This window comes from Polypterus senegalus, chromosome 11 (assembly GCF_016835505.1).
Source record: "Polypterus senegalus isolate Bchr_013 chromosome 11, ASM1683550v1, whole genome shotgun sequence".
Taxonomy (NCBI): Eukaryota; Metazoa; Chordata; class Cladistia; order Polypteriformes; family Polypteridae; genus Polypterus; species Polypterus senegalus.
The window spans coordinates 95,118,693-95,132,004 of record NC_053164.1 but is presented as its reverse complement, the minus strand read 5'-3'; the positions used below and the strand labels follow the sequence as shown (position 1 = coordinate 95,132,004).

The following is a 13,312-nucleotide window of genomic DNA, read 5'->3' as shown; positions in this document are numbered from 1 at the left end:
GCTCTCTAGGCATTCACACTGCCTGCCCATTTGCCCGGACGCAAAAACTCACCGACCACCCAGTTAGTCCCTTTCATCTGTGGTAAGAGTCCATATGCACGTCTGAGCCACGCAGCATTTGTTATGCCGCGGGTTCACTATTGTGTTGTATTTTGCTCTCTCCAGAGTTCCATCTTTTCATTCACTTACTGTTGTATTCTCACACCAACCCGTTTTAGACATCCGTGTCTTTCCAGAACTGTTTAGCATTCAATAAATAATTATGCATGAGATTGACCGTGTGTCTACCCAGCGCAGACAGGCGTGGGTAAGCCGTGGAATTCCCACTAAGTGTGACTCATACGCTCCCACTCATTACGTCCCTACCCTTTGTGCACACCCCCCCTCTTACCGTGGTCGGGTATCTTGGTGGATTATATATGGAAAAGCAGCCAAAACCAAGGGGTATCCCATAGGTTCCTTGAAACATTCCTTTGCAACTGAGGTTAAAACACAATGAAGTAACCAGTCTTTAAAAACCGGGTTTTCGGTTACAACGCATGACCGCGTGCACCATAGCAAACTGTTTTACACGCTACATACAGCAATTCGCATCCGCGACAAACATGCGTCTTCTTAGATGCTCCTGCACTTTGTTCACACAACCCCTCGCTACTACCGTCGTCGGGTGTCTTGGTGGATTATATATAGAAAGGCAGCCAGATCCGCACAGAGCAATGAAAAGTCTACGTCAGTCACACGTACATCTGGACTGTATAAAGACGACGACTCAAGTGACGAGTTGGAGGTGGGCACATGAGCGGGCAGTGCATACTGAACAAGAAATCAGCAGACTAGCATGACGGACGGAGCTTAATGGATGTCCTTCTCCTCTCCTCCCGTTCCAGCCTCCGCGCCGTGCACCCCCATCCCTCCGGTCCGCCAGTTTTCAGTCACAGACAATTGTGTGTTGGTTCGTTCCGTGCATTGTTACAATGTTGCTTTTCTTGCTGATTTATTACATTACCGATTTTTCAAATGTTACTTTTCTCCCTGTGCTTAAAAATCATTAAAAAAAACGGCCTGATTATGCGGCGTATGGTACGCCGCGGGTTGGCTAGTATAAAATATAACAATAATATAATACAAAATATAAGAATAATTAATATTGATGTACATTTCTAGGAGTAGAGTTGGAATACATTTTATTTTAAAATACCGAGCATAATCCGTATTTACATTGTTGTGTAACAATTATTTTGAATATTTTATTTTGTATTGCTAGCATAATCTGTATTTACAATGTGTGTAACAATTATTTGCATTAATGTCTATTGTGAAAAAACTTTAGCGAAATACACTTGATCCAAATACTGTATTTAGATTCAAAGGAATTACTTTTGTCAACCTACTTCATGGCATTATGCACTGTTTGAATTTACAGAGGCACCTCCTGATGTAATAGTTCACTTTACAGTAATTGCAAGGGTTTCAACATAGCTTGTGTCAGTCTTTCAGAAATTCAGCTCTGAACAGGTAAGAAACAATTTCTCCTCATTATATTAGATTACAAAGACTAAAATCAACTGTACAATGTACAAGAACAGCTTAGTTTAACTAGTGGCATGCTGATGTGCACTGAGGATTCTCATGAAGCAAAAAAAAAAAGAATTTTGGCAGCCTTTGTCAATTTTTGTAAAGCGTTCAACTCAAATGATTGAGCTTCCCTGTGAGACATCCTGAGACTTCATGGGATCCTGCCTGTACACTGGTACTGTGAGCGCTGTGCAGAATGGTGGCAGAACCTCTGAGTTTTTCCCAGTTGATCCTTGGGTTTGTCAGTGTTCTTGTTCCTACTCTTTTCAATACATGCATGGACTTGGTGTTGGGTAGTATTGTGGGGTCCAGCCTCCGTAGGGCATCTGTTGGTGAAGAAAGATTCACTAATCTTGACTTTGAAAATGATGCTCTTCACAGAGACAATGGAGGCTCTTACTGGGACCTTTGAGAGACCGAGTGAGGAGTTTGAGTGTCTGGGCTTGTGAGTGTCCTGGATAAAAACCAAGATCCAAGCCTTTAATGGCCTTTTGGGCACAGTCATCATCAGTGTTTCTTTCTGCAGAGAGTGTAGACCTAGAGGAATTGAGAGAGGTTTGGGGGATCATGATGTCGCTGGAAAGGGGTGTGTGGCACTCCTGATATCCTTGCAAAAGGACGAAGGTCCAAGCCTTTAGAGTGCTGGTGCTTCCTATTTTGCTATATGGTTGCAAGACATGGACACTATTAAGTGAACTGCGATGAAGAATGGATTCCTTAGGTACTGTGTCTCTTTGGTGAATCCTTGGGTACCACTGGTTTGACTTTGTGTCGAAACTGTCAGACTCCTTAACACCATGCTGCCCCCTGGGATCTTCCACACTGCCTCAACCACCTCTAAAAACAGAACTTTTATACATGCAAGCCACTTTCCTGCAAAGACTAGTGTGCATGGAGAAAAGAACTGAAAATCTCTTACTGACCTTTAAGTATTTTGCACACTGCACTTTGACATTCTTTGATACCCATCTGCTGTGAAACATTTTGACCTGTCATTGTTTACACATGTCTTAAACAACTATTATCATACACTGATAATTTCTGTATTATCTATATCTGTTATTTATTTATTACATATTTATTGACTATATTTATGTATCTAGATTGCATAATACCATTCATTGCATCAATGTTCATATTGCTTACTACACATCAATATTGCTGCTACTTCTTTTTTTTTTTTGCACTTCATGTTGTTACACTGTGGACGCTGAGCTTCACAATTTCGTCTATCTGTATACTTGTATATGATTGATATTACAATAAAGTTCCCTTTGACTTTGAATGAGTGGTTGCTTACGGAGTCCCGAATGAGACACATTACCTGCATTGTGAGGAAGCGCCAGTTACGGCACTACGGCCATGTGACATGATTGCCCAAAGTGATCCGGCTCACAGGATCCTCCTTGTTGAGGACCCGTGCCGCTGATCCAGGCCGTGTCTGCCTGGGGGGTTGCCAACCAGAATCCCGAGCTGCTTTGTCATGTGGTTGGTGCGGCCTCATGCTGTACCAATACATGCTCCCCAACCTGACCTAAACTGGCATGAATTTACATTCACACAATTTTTTTAAACAGCCACCTAAATAATGATTTGCTTTTTCCCTTTGCTTTATAAGTTATATTATAAATTATATAAATATATAAATATTTATATTCATGATGTGGAAATGCAAGTTATGTAGGTTAGAATTCCTACAAAAGGCACATCTTCAAAACTTTACTGGCTGTAGCATGAGACAACTGGTCATGGAAGCTGTATACCTTATTTGTGTTCTGGTTGCCCATCTTTGTTTAAAACTTGGGAAGCACTCAGGACACATTTATCCATATATCAATTTTAGGAGGGAAAAACAGACTCAACAGAACCTTTCTTTTACATGTAAGGTTTGCATCAGCTTATAACCGTGCATGATAGGACCAGGGACTCCTTTGATTGATTCTACATGGCAGATAACTATGATCCTGAAAGACAGTACAGTATTGGCCTAACTGTGCCACCTGTCCTCATTGTACAAAGTGTTTATCTTGAGATGAAGATAACTAAACACCACCATAAATAGTCAGAAGTGTTTCAATAGCAGTGATTATCTCCCAAACAACATTTTCAGTGCATTACCTGTACTAATTGAAGCTTTTGGACCTTACTTTGTAGACCATATACTTTGAGTCCAAACACAGCTTCTTTAAATTAGTGCTTACGCACAATTTCAAGTAAACACCAGCTAATGTTGGTTTACTACTCACAAAAGCAATGTTACCACACCTACCTTGTGTGTCTCAAAAGTGTCTTCAGTGTCAGTCCATGTTTTGCATCCAGAACTCTATTATAGAAGCACACCAAAACTGAAGCATTGTATAGTTGTGAAAAACCATTTCCTTCCATGGAACACGATATTCTGTTGCAATGATGTTGCCTTATGACTCTACTGGTGGCCTTCTAGATTTTGCTGAGATTGTCAAGGCTATTATTCTTGATGGTCTTCTCAATTTCATTATGAAGAAATGCAGTGCTTGGTCCGTGGAGCACCTAAGGCTCTTTCATTTGGAATACACTGGAAAAATATTGATGGTTAGGAAAGTCAATTTCAAAACAGGTATCTCGTTGGGTTTAAAACATTTTAGCAATGCATATGGTTACAATGAAACGTTACATCATTTGCCCTAATTAGGTAATGTTTTAAACCTTAAAATATCAATTTTCAAAAAAAAAGTGAGTAAAAATTACTCAGTTTCTTGGTAAATCATCAGAAAACATTTAAAAACGCAGAATGTACCTTCTGCACTTAGTAGATTCATAAAACATAAAATGAATTTAATTAACCTAGTGAATTCAAGTAAATTTTAAACTTATTTGTTTTCCATCCCTTAATAGAAACCATTCAGTCTTTTGCAAAATGTTCAAACAATCGGAGTATAAACTCGTGCCAAATTATTAAATCTCTTATCTTTTTTTCCTTTTTCCCCATTTTACTTTGAATGCCAACATGAAATTTGTGGAAATGAGAGTGATGTTTCATCACAGACCTGAAAAGCTTACTCTCCTATCAGGAATTCCAGCGACACTGAAAAATCTCAACCAGGCAGTGAAGAATGCTTAGAACACTGTTGGTGATTTTACTCTGCAATACCCGGATCCTCAATTTGATGATTATTTCACTTGCCATAGAACTGATTAAATCAAGAACAAGACTACAGTCAAGGCTGTGAGTATTACTCCTGTGGTCTTCACACTGTATCCCGAAAACGAAACCTCTGTGACTGAGCAGCAGTCTACAAGCAACTAAACTTTCCTGTCCTTTTCCCCCCGAGTTCTGAGGATGGTCACTGTTTAGATAACATGGTCAAATGCCAGTAACTAGTAGCCATAAAAGACTTCCCTAGTTGAATGAGTTAATATTTCCACATTTTTTTCTGGAAACACAACTTACCCTTGAACGTGGAAACAATGACGATAAATGCGATGGTAGTCTTTGGAATCACCAAAACATAAAGTCTGATATCCTTAAGAAGCCGACACACTGTATTTAAATATTCAGTTCCTATCCGCTTGAATGTTATTCTGGTTACTATGTTTGGATGGAAAGCATCTTCAAGTATAAAAAGCCAATTATCGTACTAAGCTTTCAGAGATATACTGTATATAACATGCAACTCCCTAAAGCATAAACATCCAGATGACATAAAATCTCACATAAACATTAAGAAACCCTTGAAGGTTAAGTTCAATTATATCCAGTCTTACCCAGCTAGTGAGGATTAAGATAACCTTGAACAAGAAAGGATCAATCAAATTGCTGGAGCAAAAAAGAAAGACAACATGAATGTTGTCAAAGAGCTGATGGGAAAAACGTAATCAAATGTCCAAGTATTTAAGACATCAAAGACAGATGCTCAGCCCTATTTAGGATATCTCAGGTTAGTTTTAAACAGCCAGTAAAACTTCTGTTGTAAAGATGGCTGACAAATTCAAGAGATTGAACTTAGAGGTCCAGTTTATATTATTACTGGACTGCTATACCCCTAAATTGCTGTCTATTTTTGGGTCCAAGGGTGCAGCACACAGGCAAAGATTCAAAACATGAATGATGGTCTTAAAGATGAGTGTTGTTTTTTGTTTGTTTGTTTTTGCTTACATTTATCTTAAACTTTTCTATTAAATTCAACAATTACATGGACATTACTTTAGAGTAACATGATTGCTTAGGTGCTCACTTATGTAAACAAATATTTAGTCAATGTATTTAACTGCAGAGCCTAAACACAAATGTTGAGACAATAAAAAGTGGTTATACAATATGTTGACAGTTTTCGAGTACTTGGGAGAAGATGTTGGGAATCCCATCAAACACTAAATGGTAAATATTTACTTTTTTCAATTAAATTTACTAATGTAAATAAAAATGAATTAAGTAATTTTAAAATAAGTGTTAAAAAATGCTTTAGTTGCCTCAAATTTTTATGCAATCTTTTTGTTCAACCCACTGAATTAAAGCTGAAAGTCTACATTTTGTCAATTATTACTAAAACATGAAAAACCTTTCTGTTTTAACAATGTGTTTACATAGATCGTTGTAGACACGGAACATGCATGAAATGCAAGTGTTCCAAATAACGATATAGTATTTATGAAATGTGTCATTTTGCTTGACTTCTCACTCTGTACAACTCTAAGCAACTGACATGAAGGTAAACAGACTTGAGCTGAGAAAACTGTGCGGGGTGGGGGGATGTGACAGCAGGCTGCTTGCTGTTTGCTGCTTATCTACACATTTAAAGGGCAAAAGACGCTGACGGAGAGGTGCGAAGCGATTTATGGTGGGACAGATCTATGAGCTTTTTCGTAGGCTCTGGTAATTCTAGTGTTAAAAATGTAACCTACAAATGTTTATTGAATTGCTTAAAATGTACTGAAATTCATATGTAAGATACAATTATTTTTAGCAAAAGCAGTTAAGTGCAGTAAATAAAGGACTCCAAATATTTTACTACAATTTGAACATTGTCAATATATTTTTTCCTGTTTTCAAATTATTTTATATCATTACTTTTTACCCAATACAAGTTCATATCATTCAAAAACCATATAGTTGAATTTACTCAGTAATATTGCTTGTAAATTGCTGCCATATTGTTATTGAGTAAATCCAATAAATTATTTTAAACAGGAAGGACAGCACTGCCCCCATAATATTTAAACCCAGAGAATTGCAAAAACTAACACAATTAGTAGAATCCATATACAGTATAGCAAAAACTGTGCGCATTATTTTGATGGGGGTTGGTGGTGGAGTTGAGTGAATCTATGTGAATCTAATTATCTACTGTTGTATCAATGACACTGACTAGATGATATAATTTAGGCACAACCACGCAAGGCTGACTGTGTAAAAACAAAAATCATTCTGTAGCATCCACGCACAGGTAAAGCCAAAGTTACATTATGTGACTTTTCGTCGTAGGACATCACTGCGCCATGGCAAAAATGAAACTCGCTGCCCATGTCAGATTTAGATAGATAGATAGATAGATAGATAGATAGATAGATAGATAGATAGATAGATAGATAGATAGATAGATAGATACTTTATTAATCCCAAGGGGAAACTCACATAATCCAGCAGCAGTATACTGATAAAAAGAAACAATATTAAATTAAATAGTAATAAAAATGAAAAAAATGAAAAAAATAAAAATAAAATTAATGTTAGCATTTACTCCCCCGGGTGGAATTGAAGAGTCGCATAGTGTGGGGGAGGAACGATCTCCTCAGTCTGTCAGTGGAGCAGGACAGTGACAAAAGTCTGTCACTGAAGCTACTCCTCTGTCTGGAGATGACACTGTTCAGTGGATGCAGTGGATTCTTCATGATTGACAGGAGTTTGCTTAATGCCCGTCGCTCTGCCACAGATGTTAAACTGTCCCAGTTCTAATAAATCTAGATAGATAGATAGATAGATAGATAGATAGATAGATAGATAGATAGATAGATAGATAGATAGATAGATAGATAGATACTTTATTAATCCCAAGGGGAAATTCACATAATCCAGCAGCAGTATACTGATACAAAGAAACAATATTAAATTAAATAGTAATAAATTTACAGACTGTCAATCACCTAGTGCACTCATCTTTGCCCCTTTTTCTGACAGCCAATAGTGTGCTGCCTGAACAACAGAGTGCTGTTCAAATGGGTTAACAGCTGCAACAAATTCAGTCATAGTTTCTGCCATTTTATTCTCTTTTTCTCCATTCTGTTATGGTATGTAAAATACGAGACTTCAGACAGATGAGCTTCTCTTGTTTCTGATGTTCAAAACACACGTGTTCCTTACTCCTCATCATTACAGTCTACTCTATGCATTGTAGTTCCAGATGAGCACTCATTGGTTCATTTGGTTGTCAGCTCTCTTGCATAAAAAGTCCGCCTACATGTTTGACTTTATCAAAGCCTGTCACTGGTCTCAGCAATGATGGGAATTTCAATTCAATTTACTGAATCTACTCTTTCAAATTACTTGTTAAAGTGATTCTTTTGATTCATTTTAGGATAGCTTATGCTGTAGTTTGGGTGGGTGGGGAATCTGATCGCATCACGTATACAGACGGCTGGGGTTTTGACCGCAATTTCTTAGCGGAAATAAGATTACAGTAATTTAAGAATATGGGGTTAGCGTCATAGACATAGACTAAACGCCACATGGCCAGCAGCATCGTATGTCAACATCGCCGCCATATTGCGAGTGGCACTGCTGTGGAGTAAAGTAATGAATAAAGATGCCTCATGCATATGCTGTTTGGGATTGTACAAACTGCGGTATGCTCCAAACCAGATCCCGGGGGATTACATTTCATACTGTAGGTAAGGCTGAACAATTGTTTTGGTTATATTTGGCCATTAGAAAATCCTGTGTTATAATCTTAACTTTAGCTACGCCAGGCTAAGCTAGCAAAGCTATGCATTCATGTGCTCAAGTGAGCCTCCAGACAACATTTTGGCTAAACGTATTTAGTCACTAACTATGTAGATTGTTGTTAACTGTTAACATTTCTCAAACTGTTAAGGTTTCCCAAAGAAATACACCTCAGGAAGCAGTGGAAGATAGCCCTTAGACGGGATTTTCAGAAAGCTGTCCTGTGATGTGTGCCATGCTAGTTTGGTAACAGATGCTGTACCGACATCATATGATCAAAGCTACCACTTGCTCACATTAAAAAAACAAAGGAGGTTTGATGATTCCTTCTGAGGGTACAGTCAAGGTGGTCAAAGTAGCTGTGTGTGTTATCCGACAGTTGACATTAGGGCAAACTGTCAGTGTATCTTTGATCAATCAGTTGGTTCAGGCTGAGATTGGTTCAGATGGCGTGTTTTTTTCTCAAGGAGCACATTGAGGAAACAGTTTGAAATTGACAACCACCATTTCATGCTAATGTCTTTAAGTTGTGTCTGTCTTACACAAACTAAGGCGGCACCATATTGCCAGACTGAATACTCTCAAATTACAGGATCTGAGTGAGCGAGTAAATCTGTAGGAGATCAGTGAGATAGGGGGGGGCTTTAAATGTTAAGAGCGGTATTTTGTATTGTATTCAGTAGTGAACAGGGAGCCAGTGAAGTTGAGAAAGAATAGGTGTAATATGTTCAGTGGATTTAGAACAGGTTATTATCATAGCAGCAGAATTTTGAAGAAGTTGTAAGCGATGGATACGTTTTTGTGGGATACCAGATAGAATAGCATTACAGTAATCTATACGTGTGGTGACAAGGGCATTAACCAACACTAAAGTACTGTGTTGCTTAAGAACAGGACGAAGTCTAGAAATGTTTCAGAGATGGAAGAAGGCAGTCTGAGAAATGTTACTTATATGGGAGGAATTATTTAATAATAATATTAATAACAATAATATTAAATAAGTGCCATTATTAGTGTATAAATGGATATAATTAATTGCATGTAAACGATTCGCCAAAATCTGTTGTAGGTAAACGATACAGTTTTAAACGTTATTGTTTTTTCATCAGAAAACCCGGTTTCCACGTCTACCTGCATTAGTTTAAATGGCACTGTTGCCACTCGCAATATGGCGGATGCGCTAACGTATCGTGTCGACTGGGCAAAACAGTGAATGCAGCGTCTATCTATATACAGTATGTCTATGGTTAGCGTTGTTATGACGTCACGCAGTAAACGCATGCGCTTTAGCACTACTTCAGTTGCGCATCAATGAACCGACTCGATCATTTCTCTAAAAAGAGGTGGACAAAGTCGTTCACGAATCTCCCAGCACCAGGTCCCAGTCGTTAGGCTTGTCACGTTGGACGATCAGCTTTATCCGATTGGCCAAGAATATGTAGAAGAATGCTACGACTGATAAGTCTTAATATGACACAGCCTTAAGTCTTTTTAAACATTGTCGTCTATGGCCAGTCATACTGTGCAATCAGTCTAATGAAGGCAAACTCCTTTATTAAACGTTGTTGTGTAAACTACGGTTTTTCTTTTTGGTTGCGCAATATATGTCTGCATATGCTATAGATTAACATTCTAGCTATGCTTAACTATATTGCACATAATTTTCACTTGTTGCCAAACACGACTCACAATACTATTGAGTACGTAACTGTTTTAAGCGTTTCAAGTATGGCGTTCACAAACGACTACGTTTACAATTAAACTGGACAACTTAAAAGAAACTTTCTAAAACCTGAATAGTTACAGTAATATTTAATTATGTAATGCACTAATTCAGAACGGCACTTTGGCATTTAACTAGAATGGTACAGATGCTAGTGGACGCATTTCATGTATGTTATCATTTATTACAGACCAAGTGCCATTTCTTGTTCAACTGCTGAAAAGAACGTCACTGTCTTTGTTAAATGTTTCTCTATTTTCTAGCAAATAAAACTCTGAATTTCCCCCAAGCTCTCATTTGTACCCCAGCAGCTACAAATTTTAAACAGCAGGTATCCAGTCTATAAATGTTACACTCCAACGATCGGTTACATATGTCACCAACGATCGGTTGTCGGGGCTGCTTAAACATGCCGAGTGCGTGCATAATCGCGGACGGGACTTTTCAGGACAGACTTATTCAGTTTGCTGTCGATTTCATAAGTGTGCTTCGTGAAATTTATTTTCACTTAGTACCACGACCTCCGTTTTATTTATGACTGAAACGCATTTGAATGTTTTTACAGTCTCAATCAAAACGTTCATATAGTAAACGTAGCCACCCATAGTAGAATTACCGCCGCCATAAAAATAGTATACTGTACATCATATTGACCCATAAAGTACGCTAAAATACACCAATGATTTTATACACATAATGTATTTACCAAAAGCCTAGGAAAAGAGATCTGCAGCTTAAACAGGAGTACCCTACTCACCGCCAAAACGCAAATGTGGAATCAGGAGCCTCCACCCTGGAGCTCCAAGTAGGTGGAATGGACTCCAATGGGCGGTCCAAGTAAGATGCTATAATTTCCGTGGGCGACAATAAAAAGTCTACCTCGACACATACCGACCTCTGCTCTGTTAAAAATTCCAGATACTGTACTGTCATGTACTGTTGTTTAAATCCATCAAATTTGGAACTCAAGGATGGAGCCTTCGGGCTATAGCCTCCAATCACCCGCCAAAATCACAGACGCCGGAGTCAGTCCGAACGAAGAGGACGGCAAACGGTAGGACAGAGAAGAAGAGCACTATGTGAGTGTTAATAACAATCCTATGGTAGTGCAGTGACTGCAGGGTTTTGTTCCAACACATTTGGTTATATAGAAACCGCTCCTTGTTGTTAACAGAACTTGTCATTTAATTCCATGGCTTTAATGTAATTTTTCTTTTCTAAGATGATTATCCAAATGACTGAACCAGTTTAGTGAATCTCAGTCCATCACGTTTATTCTCATCCATTCCTGTCCAAATAGTTTTTTTTTTAATAAACAATCGTCAATGTTGAACCAACAGATGTTTATAGTGGGGCGAGTTAGACGGCAAGCGGATAGCTCCTTTTGTCATTTTTATCTCATTGTTATTTGATAACTGGTTAACAAAACAAGAAGTAGTAAAAATACATAGTGAGTGCAGCTGAATAAGGCTAACATAAGCAATTAAGGATTGTAAATCTTAACAAGCAAGTTATCTACGGTGGCCGGGAGGTGCAAAGAAACAGCGTGCCATCTACTAATAGTGTATGCGTGACGTCATTTCTGGCATACATTTTTATTTCCAGCAGACGCCTTTTGAAAAAAAAAAAGGCTACACTCTCTTCTAAATGCTGCTCAGCCTTGTTTATTAAAATCTGCACCTTTCCTTTAAAAAAAAAAAAAAAAATCGCACTTATTTTGAATTTTAAACGCACCTTTTCTCTTCTCGTTTTCCACTCGATTCTTTGAATTGTTGCTGCCCACTTCCACAATCCACACGTCGTAGACAGCGTGTGTGTTCGGGATGTGCACTCCTAGACCACCGTATCGACTAAAAGGAAAGAAAATTTTTTACTTGAACAGTAACTGGCTTCTAATTAGGAAATTGAGTCCATAAAAAAAATCTGCAACCACTGCAGCTGTCGAGGATCACACTTGATCTAAATTGCTGTAAAAGGCACACGTATCGATAAATAAGAACGCCGCTTCATAAAACCGATCGATGTGAATACACTTTGTAAAACAGCCGTTTCACTTTGGTGGAATGGTTTTTATTGTTAATCCCTGCTTCAGTGAAGAAAAATAGACTGGCAATCTATTGGTCATCTTTCAAGTTATTTCTAAAGAAACTCCCAAACTAATGGCTTAAAAATATGCTGCTGATCGGTTACCTCTGTACTAACCTCCCACTATCCACATTACACTGTACTGTACTTTTAGCACCTTCCTGCACAAACTATGGTGCGAGTTATTTTTTACAGTAGCTACCCCACATTAATGATTTTTTTTTATATTTATGGAGTAATCTGCAGATTTCTTGGTGTACTCTGTGCATTAAGGCTTATAGGACCGAAAGATGCCTATTTCTCATATGCTGGAGTGTAAAAGTGGGCAGCCCAACTTTAATGCAGACTGGCAAAAAAGGCAAAGTTGCTCAGCAAATAGAAAGAAGACCAAAGGAAGAGTAGGAGTCCTAGTTTCAGGACATCCAGTTGGAGTTTCCATATAGTCCAGTCTTCTGCATCTTGCTCTGTTACACCCTAATGCTGTTTTTATTGTTTATTTTGTAATCCAAAATAATTTGGTTTTTCTTAGTTTTTACTTTGACTTTCCGTGTGCCTTTATTTTTGTTAAGTAACCTTGAGTTTGAGATAATATGCTATATAAATAAAACATGTTATTTTTCAGGTGTATTATATAGAAATCATATGTACAATCAAATGTTTGCATCCAGCCATCAATCCTGTGGGCCTTGCACAATCTCCCTGCCTGCCAAAGATATGCAGGTTAATTGGCAGCTCTAAATTGCCTCCAGTTTGAGTGCCAGTGTTGGTGTGAGTGGGCTTGGCACACTGTAGTACTACTGTAGTAGGCTCTGGACTTTTGTGATCCTGAATTGGATTAAGTCGTTTTAAGAATGACTGTCTAAATGTTCCAAAGAATGATTGATCAGTTTCAAATTTACCATTTCATATCTAATGTCTTACAAATTGCCACCTACCCTTAAACGTTACAACGCACTCTTAAAAAATATACCTAAACATTTATCCCAAATACAGGACAAGAGCTGCCTTAATTT

The 13,312-nt window shown here is 38.1% G+C and overlaps 1 long non-coding RNA gene across 1 annotated transcript in view; it reads right to left on the bottom strand.

Annotated features, from left to right (window-relative positions):
• The window catches only part of LOC120539793, an 83,727-nt gene extending 71,597 nt beyond the window's left edge, over positions 1 to 12,130 (bottom strand). The window contains exons 1-2 of the long non-coding RNA XR_005635683.1: positions 11,949 to 12,130; positions 3,845 to 4,129 (exon numbers count right to left, since the gene is read on the bottom strand). This is a non-coding gene — a long non-coding RNA (uncharacterized LOC120539793). The remainder of the gene's footprint in view (positions 1 to 3,844; positions 4,130 to 11,948) is intronic.
• Between the last annotated feature and the right edge of the window lie 1,182 nt (positions 12,131 to 13,312).